General features: G+C 38.5%; 1 protein-coding gene across 3 annotated transcripts in view; it reads right to left on the bottom strand.

The window, feature by feature from the left end:
- Positions 1 to 9,037, bottom strand: part of LOC106883106 (ceramide phosphoethanolamine synthase) — a 74,376-nt gene that overhangs the window by 31,664 nt on the left and 33,675 nt on the right. Inside the window, exon 2 of one of the 3 annotated variants that reach the window (XM_052977882.1) lies at positions 6,621 to 6,691. The exons of the other annotated variants lie outside the window; for them this stretch is intronic. The gene's annotated coding sequence lies outside the window, so the exon portion shown is untranslated. The remainder of the gene's footprint in view (positions 1 to 6,620; positions 6,692 to 9,037) is intronic. 3 annotated transcript variants of the gene reach the window in all.

Below are 9,037 nucleotides of genomic sequence, written 5' to 3'. Positions count from 1 at the left end.
ACTTTGCCTTTCATCCTTTTGGGGGTCAATAAAATAAGTACCAGCCAAGTACTGGGGATGATGTAATCAACTATTCCCTCTCGCTAAAATTGCTGGCCTTGTGCCAAAATCTGAAATAATCATTATAATCAAAGTAAAGAGTAGCAGAAATAGGGGGTATAATTTAAATATAAATACCCTAAGGTATTGGTAAGATGGCTTTCTTAGTTACAGTTTTATAGTTGTTGTTGTTGGCACTCCGTTGCTTACAACGTCGAGGGTTCCAGTTGATCCGATCAACGGAACAGGCTGCTCATGAAATTAACGTGCAAGTGGCTGAGCACTCCACAGAGACGTGTACCCTTAACGTAGTGCTCGAGGATATTCAGCGTGACACAGGCACAACAGAAGCAGGAAGTAAGAGTGAGAGAAAGTTGTGGTGAAAGAGTACAGCAGGATTCGCCACCATCCCTTGCCGGAGCCTCATGGAGCTTTAGGTGTTTTCGCTCAATAAACACTCGCAAGCCCGGTCTGGGAATCGAAACCGCGATCCTATGACCACGAGTCCGCTGCCCTAACCACTGGGCCATTGTGCTTCCACAGTTTTATAGTATTAACCAAATAATAGACAAATGATTTCCTGGATATACAACTAAACAAACTCAGAAGTATGACATAAGTTCTATCTATTTTCCAACTGAACAAGTGTTGGATTTGACCTTCACAGTGCTGATTAAAGTTTTGTTGGTGATGCAACATGTTAACCATATGTAAATCAGTTCTCAGTCATTATCTATTGTCCAGCACAAAATAAAATGTGTGTACTACATGTGAAATGTGGAGAATCCCCAAAAGTACCCTACAATTAAAAACGAGTTAACTTGGTTTCTATGTGCACATACAGAGTCCACCAAAAAAATGTATACACACTTCAGGAAAGGAAAAATCTGTATAAATATTTAACTTGTATGAGTACCCCTACAAATATAAATATCTCTTTCGATGTTTTATCAAATTGCAATAACATTGAATAAATTGTGAAATATAATGTGTCTTGAATGGCACAACAATGCAGAGTAGACTATAATAACTGTTATAATTTTATTATTCATAGTCTGATATAATATTTCGGAATATAAAAATTCCTTCTTCAGATATTGCTAGGAATTGATCGAGTCACTGCTATAATCAGTTTCCCAACAGTTACTGAAATTTTTTTTTTTTTGGAAGCGACTCTGCAGTGGTCTCATGAAGCTCCTTCTGGAATTCCTCATGAGAAGTGCGTGAGGGCGACCATGTCTCAAGCTTGTGTGTGTTGGCATACCCGCAGCACTGCATTTAAGTTATATATTATACATGCAGTTTTTTTTTTTTAATAAAACATGAGCATGTTACCAGAAATGAACTTACATGCATCCAAATGTAGCTAATGATTGCTAATTTCCAGCCTGTTAATTTGGGGCCCTAGTTTGTCTATGAGGATAGCTTCCTTAGTTCTTAGATTTCCCAAATTTCTGTCATTGGCCTCAATTGCAACTGTTATGCTTTTGTCGGTGTTCCAGCATCGGTCTAGATGTTTTCTCAAGGAGGCGGCTTGCATGTCTGAATGTTCTTTGATGCGAATGTGTAACAGTCTTGTTGTGCTACCCACATAGAACTTGTTGCATTTGTTACATTATATTCTATACACAACATTTATCTATTGGCATAAATCTGTGTCACGGATGGGGCAGTTAGCTAGTGTGTATTGATTGCTGTCCCTTGCTCATTTCTTTGCTAGGTGTCTTCTCAGAGAGGGGCTGGAGTGGGCTAGTTGTATGTCTAATCCATCTCTTCTTATGGGTCTAGTTATCCTCTCACTAAAATGGGGTATTTGGAGGAAGCATGTGTTGCTGGGTTTTCTGTGTGTTCGGCATGTTTGTCATCTTGGGTACTTAAGCTGATTTACAATGGATATAGGGTATCCATTAGTTTTCAATATCTCTAGGAAGCGTGTGTTGTGGGTCACCTTGTCCTCTGTCCGGCTGCACTTGCTCTGGATGCATGTAAGTTCCTTTCTAGTGTATCTGAATAAATTCCAATAACACTGAATTAAAATATTCATACAGATTTTTCCTTTCCTGAAGTGTACATACATTTTTTTTTGCAGACTTTGTATATGGAATTGAGTATACTCAGTTCTCACACCAAATAAGCCACTAATATATCACATTACTCAGTGTGTTTCTTTAATAGAGAAATCTCAAATCACCTCAACAATTGAAAGTCGATACATTATGATAGGATAACAGAAATAAAATAAAGACACTAGGGTGGTAATGAGACAGTAATCATTTGACACTGCATGTATGGAAGTGTATTACATAGTGATATGTGAGACACAGTGACCTGTTAACACAGAGATATGTAAGACGGACAATATTAGCACTGGAGTATGTGAGACAGTTGACCTATTAACACTGGAAGAATATGATACACTTGATGTATTAATACTGGGATGAGAGTTGGGCTATTAACACACATATGTGAGACAGTTTATCTATATGTAAGACAATTTATCTATTAACACTGAAATATGAGACAGCCGACCTATTAATGCTGAGAGAATATGACACACAGTAACCGGCTATCAACAACAGAACCACAAACACTGATAAATCATCAACAGGAAAACTACATAGAGTGACATACCACAGACACAATGACTTTTCTTTATCTCTTTAGCCATCTTGCTTCCTCCTACTCAACCTCTAAAAACTGAATGCAAGCATAAATTCCATGATCACAGAAATAGAAATGAAGACTAATTATATTGATGAGTCAACGGTGGTTGGCATGATTTGGTGTCAACTTCTCAGTTTATGGTCTCATTGTAAATTACAATTAAAATTTCGCCATTTCTCCATCTAACAACATAAATATTCCTATGTCTGTGTGAGAAACAGTATTACAAAGAATTGTATTAGTGTTGCCTGGAAGAGTAAGCAGTCATGGAACATCACCTGGCAACAATGACTACTGTAAAAAAAATAGGTAAGAGTAACCAAGAAGAGAGAAGTGGGCAGTCAACTAAGAAACGAGTCAGGTGAATCAAGGCTGAGAATTGAGGAAGCAAAGATAAAAGGAACTGAGTAAAAACTAAAATTAAAATCTGTTCTACAACTTTCAACAGCAACATAACCATCATCATCATCATTTAATAGTCACTTTTTCATGCTTGCATGGATCAGACTGAATTCATTGTGGAAGATTTGTCTATGGCTAGATGCTCTTCTTTTCCCCAACCCTAATCTGCTTCCAAGCAAGGTAGTATTTCCCCATGGCTAGATATGTTCTTCATGGAAGACTGGAAAGAAAATAACATCGCTTCTATGACAGTGATGATCATCTACAATCATGACGTCAAGAAAAGGGTGTGTAACAGGCACACATACACACACACAAACACAGTTGAACAGTCCTACAAAAGCTAGCAAGCTGAAATTTTGAAGACACTGTCAACCATTTTCTTGTAAAAGTATACTACACACACACACATACACCTATATTGGGACATCCCATAAATAATCCCATAATAAGAGCAGGTAGTAATTTTACCTTGTTCCTTATTCTTAGTACAAGTTTTGAAGAGTGCAGTTCGATTTCAACAGTCATTTTTTTCAAAGCTACTACGGAAATGACAAAGGAGCATATTCAGCTTTATGAATTCAATAAAGGCAACAACACAATGAAAAGTGTGAGGAATATTAATGCAGTATATGGGGGTCAGACAATAAATGTAAGCCAGTATCAATGGTGGTTCCAGAAATTCCAAGTCAGAAACTACAGCCTAGAAGACGAGCCTCCTCCTGGAAGATTTGTAGAGCTCAGCGAAGATATCCTGCAAACCCTGGTGGGATAAAATTGCATTGTAACTGTTGAGGAACTAGCTGAGAAGCTTGGATTTGGTCATTCAACCATTCATCGATACCTGTGTGCCATTGGAAAAGTTGGCAAATTGGGTCAACAGGTTCCTCACAAACTTTCCGAGTCCAATCACATGCAGAGAGTGAATGTATGCTCTTATTTGCTGTCATGTCTCACGAATGAACTGTTTTTGGACCAAATACTGACTGGTGACGTGAAATAGGTTCTCTATAAAAATGTCAAGTGCCGAAGACAGTAAGTAGGGAAAGGAGAAACATCGGCACCTCAGGCTAAAGAAGGTCTTCACCCACATAAGGTGCATTATCTGTTTGGGATTTGAAAGGTTTAGTCCACTTTGAACTTTTAAACCCAAACCAAATGATAACAAGTGCTAGAAGAAAATCAATCATCTTTCGTTTCAAGACGAAAGGTGTTTCTCCATCAGGATAATACTCAGCCACATACATCAAGGATGACATTCCAAAGGCTGGAGCAGTCTGAATGGGAAACGATGCCCCACTCATCATATTCGCCAGACATTGCCCCATTTGATTATCATTTATTCCACACTCTTCAAAATCATTTGGAGGGAAAAAATATGAATTCTGTAGACAAGGTCAGAACAGTACTGGAGGAGTATTTTTTGTCACAAAAAAGTGAATTTTGGAAGAGGGGCACTGCAAGTCTACTAGATAGATGGAAGAGCATTGTAGAAATTGAAGGAGTGTATATTTTAGATTAAAAAAGAAATTTATCTAAATTTTGAAAAATAAAAGAAGTATAAAAGAACTGCATTATTTATGGGATGACCCTACACACACACACACACACACACACAATTCACTTAGGCATAGCAATAACTCACTTTAGAATAAAGTGTTTATTGACTATAGAGCATAATACGAAATAAAATAAATGACAACCTCTCATCCACACTCTTCAACCTAAAGCTACACGACCTTCCACAGCTCCACAATACATTCAGACAGCCTCATGTGCAAATAACATCAAACACATCTTTCTACCATTCTCCAGATACTGCAACACAATTACTCCAAACCCTAACGAAATTACCTTGAAACAAAAGGCTTAAAAGTAGCACCTGCCAAATCTATTGTCTCCTTTCTTATCAGAAAAATCAGAGAACACCAAATACAACCATAACCTTCATGTTTAAAGCAAGACTAACACCTCAGATGTAGGAAAACACTCCTAAATTGAAGATGCTGTTACTCAGTGGGAACAAAACCCAGGCAAACCAAATATGACATACATCAAGAACAATGTTAGTTCCATCAAAAAATATTGAAATTTCCACATTATCTATTCATGACCTAATTATAAATTCAAAATGACTGACAAGGCAAACAATTTTTTTTACCAAACTATCAAAGATAATATGCTCTAGCTTGGAATACCAACAGATTGGGGTACAGACTAGATGCTGAATCAAAGACATTGATGAAGTTGGCCTAGATTTTGTTGAGGGGTTGCTCATAGCCATATGCAGCAGTTCAAGCATTTTTGACCCCTGGGTAGTAGCATTCATGTGTCTCTGGAAGATGAACAAATGAAGTGCATCTAATTACACTATAACAGTATCTAGGCAAGTATCAAAGTAATACACATACAAAATTTCAGCCTATTACATCAATTATTCTCGGAGATAACATGACCTAAAGATTGCTACTCATAGTCAGAGATGTCATTTTGATAAAAACACAAAACATGCTGGAAATGGTTGATTTTACAACAATGCCCAACTACACAAGGATAATGTCCACATTTTAGTGAAATATTTCCAGTTTTGCAGTCTAATAAAGCCTAGAGTCATATCCTTTGCTATTTTTCTGAGATTTTGCTATCTGAAATCTGAGGTATTAACCTTGGCTTAACAACATATCACACACACACACATGCACATAGTTACAGAAGATGAAAATGCTAGGTGTTAGGTAAAACTTATCCATAATATTCACAGCATATGGATGGCATAGTAAGGAAAACAAACCAAACAAACTGGGAGCACTTAGCAGTCCAATAGAAAGAAACAACAATGGTGTACAAATAACTCATAAGATCCATTATGAACTGTGCCTGTCTTACCAGCACTCCCAATCTCTCGACAATAAACAACAAAGAATACAAAACACAGCCCTATGCATCATAACAGGTTGTATACATTTCATACCAACACCTACGTGACAAAACAAAAACACAAAACTGAAAGATGACCTACAACAGTTTATTGCCAAAGCAGGCTTCACTCCTCAAAGTCCACGTTATTACATGGAAAAGTACCAAATGCCCAAGCACATACGCAACACTCTGGAATACTATTACATTTTAAAAACACTAACTCACCCACTCAGCCCAGACAAGCATTATGAATACATACACTTGGGAATAAAGTGGTAACTTGACTTAAGAGTGCCCCAACTAACGAGTTTTTCGAAATATGAGCCATCTTTTGACCAATTTTTTGCTTTGAGTTGCGAGCAAAAATTCGAGTTATGAGCCAGTTTCAGATACCCCACTGCAAGCTGGCATAGCAAACACCACAGTGAATGCCGTAACATCTGCCCTGCATCTCGTGTCTCACTCAATAGCTAGAAAGATATGTACATTAGTAAGTGCGAAGATCATTAGTAGATTGATAGCAAGATAGACATGCACATTAGCAAGTGCAAAGGTCATTAGTGGATTGTTAGCTAGACAAGTGGTAAAATGCTTACTTAGTCATTGCAGGCTACAGAAGCATCAGTTTGTGCTCACAATTGTTTTGCAAAACTTCGTTTTTCCAACTCTGGATTCAAAGAAAGTGAGTGTGAAGGACAGTGGTGAGAAGTGGATGATGTGCATTGAATTAAAGAAAGAAAACATCGGAAAACATGACCAAGGTGTGTGTATGTAGTCAACATGGTGAAGCAGTATGAGCGTAGCACTTCTACGATCTGCACCATATTGAAGCAGGAGTCAATAAAGACTATAATGTCAGCCAAGGGCATTAAAATAATTTTTAAATAGTGTACATCTGTCTATGAAAATACAGAGAAGTTGCTGATGGTGTGACTGATGGAGAAGCAGCTCAGAGAAGATACCATAACAGAGGTTATAATCTGCGAGAAGGCACAAGCTATTTACGCTGATTTGCTGCAGAAGACCTCAGGTACATACGGACAAAGCATCAGACAAGCCATTTATAGATAATCAGGGCTGGTTCGAGAATTTTAAAAAGTATTCACCCCCTTTTCAGGCATGGTGAGGCAGTAAGAGTGGATATGAAGGCAGCTGAGCATTACTTCAAAACTTTTGCTGGAATTATAGTAGCTGAAAGATACATCCCCCAGCATGTCTTCAACTGTGATGAGACAGGACTTTTTTGGAAGAAGATGCCAAGGAGGACTTATATAACAGCAGAGGAGAAGAGGATGGCAGGCCACAAACCCATGAAAGATAGGCTAACCCTCACACTGTGTGCCAATGCAAGCAGCGACTGCAACATTAAGCCACTGTTCATTTCTCATTCAGAAAACCCCACAAACTTTAAGTCACATAAGATTCTGAAAGAACATCTGTAGGTTATGTGGAGGGCAAATCCAAGGGAGTAGGTCACCAGGTGGTTCTTTGTGAACTGGGTGAATTTGGTCTTTGGTCCTGACGTTAAATATCTCCATGAAAATAACCTTCCTCTGCAGGCCATTCTTGTCCTGGACAATGCACCTGCTTACCCACCTAACCTTGAAGATAACATCCTTGAAGGGTTCAAGTTTATAAAGGTTCTCTACCTTCCATCCAACACCATCACTATCCTGCAACCCATGGACCAACAGGAGATTTCTAATTTCAAAAAGCTCTTCACCAAGCACCTGTTCCACCGCTGCTTTGAGGTGATGGAGAGTACAAACCTCAACCTCATGGAAGGACCACTATAACATCGTGATATGCCTCAGAATTATCGATATGGCCTGGGAGGGTGTTACAAAGAGGACTTGGCCTTTGCATGAAAGAAGTTGTGGCCTGAGGTTGTGTTTGAAACAGACTTTGAAAGACTTGAACCCAAAGAAGCAGTGGAGGAGATTGTATCCTTGGCAAGTCCATGGGCCTGGACATAGATGAAGGTGACATCAATGAGCTCATCGAGGAGCACTCAGAACTGACAATGGAAGAGCTAAAGGAACAACAGATGCAGCAGCACGAAATAGGTGATGTGGAGGAGACTGAGGAGGAGGTTATCTCTACCAGTGCGATAAAGGAAACGTTGGGAATGCATGAAAAACTTTCAGACTTTATTCAAAAGAAACGCCCAAAGTTGCAACTGGGGGAATGATGACGCTATTTAATGATACTTGCCTAACTCAGAAACACTCTGAAAGTGAGGATGAAACAGACCTTATTGGACAGGTTTTTATCAAAAACTCCTACAGATGAAAGTGAGGAAAGTGTAGTGAAATGGGCAAAAATCAGTGAATAAGTTTCAGTTATTCAGTTCAGTCTTTTTCCTCCCCTTCCATCAACATCTTCAAGTCATCTGATCTCCAAATAAACCAGTTTATTGCAGTACATTCTATTGTATTGTTTTTTATACAATGTTCATTATTTATAAGTACATTTTTCTTATTTAAAAACAAATAGCAAAAAAAAATTGTAGCGTTTTGGGGAATTTGATTTGACATACAAATAATTTGAGTAACAAGCTCCATCATGGAACGAATTAAACTCATATGTCAAGGTACCACTGTGTTTGCAATATCAGTAACCTCAGCGGCTAGAGATTCTCCTGAGATGTGCATCACCAACAAAGTGCAGATAACAACTGTTGTGCTGAGTCTGTTTTGCCTACCTCCACTATGGCCACCATCAAAATCTACAGACATTCAAGATCAGACTGTTTAGTAGAGATAATGTAACATATCTAGACTGTCAGACTGCACCTCATGGAGTTATTATGTCCTCAGCTCAGCCGATATGTTCAGTATAGTCCACAGCTAAGCAGAAGCGGTATTTTGTCTGCCACTACGTTCTGAGTTCAAATTCTGCCAAGGTCGACTTTGCAGTGGTGCTTCTATAGCAGTGGTTTAAGAATTTTGTCAACAGTATTGTGGCTGTTTTCACTGTGTCGCTCCAGGCCAACCCTAATCAAGCAGTCCTT

This window comes from Octopus bimaculoides, chromosome 2, assembly GCF_001194135.2.
Source record: "Octopus bimaculoides isolate UCB-OBI-ISO-001 chromosome 2, ASM119413v2, whole genome shotgun sequence".
NCBI classification, from domain to species: Eukaryota; Metazoa; Mollusca; class Cephalopoda; order Octopoda; family Octopodidae; genus Octopus; species Octopus bimaculoides.
Note: the sequence above shows the minus strand (reverse complement) of the source record. Positions and strands in the feature narration are given on the sequence as shown.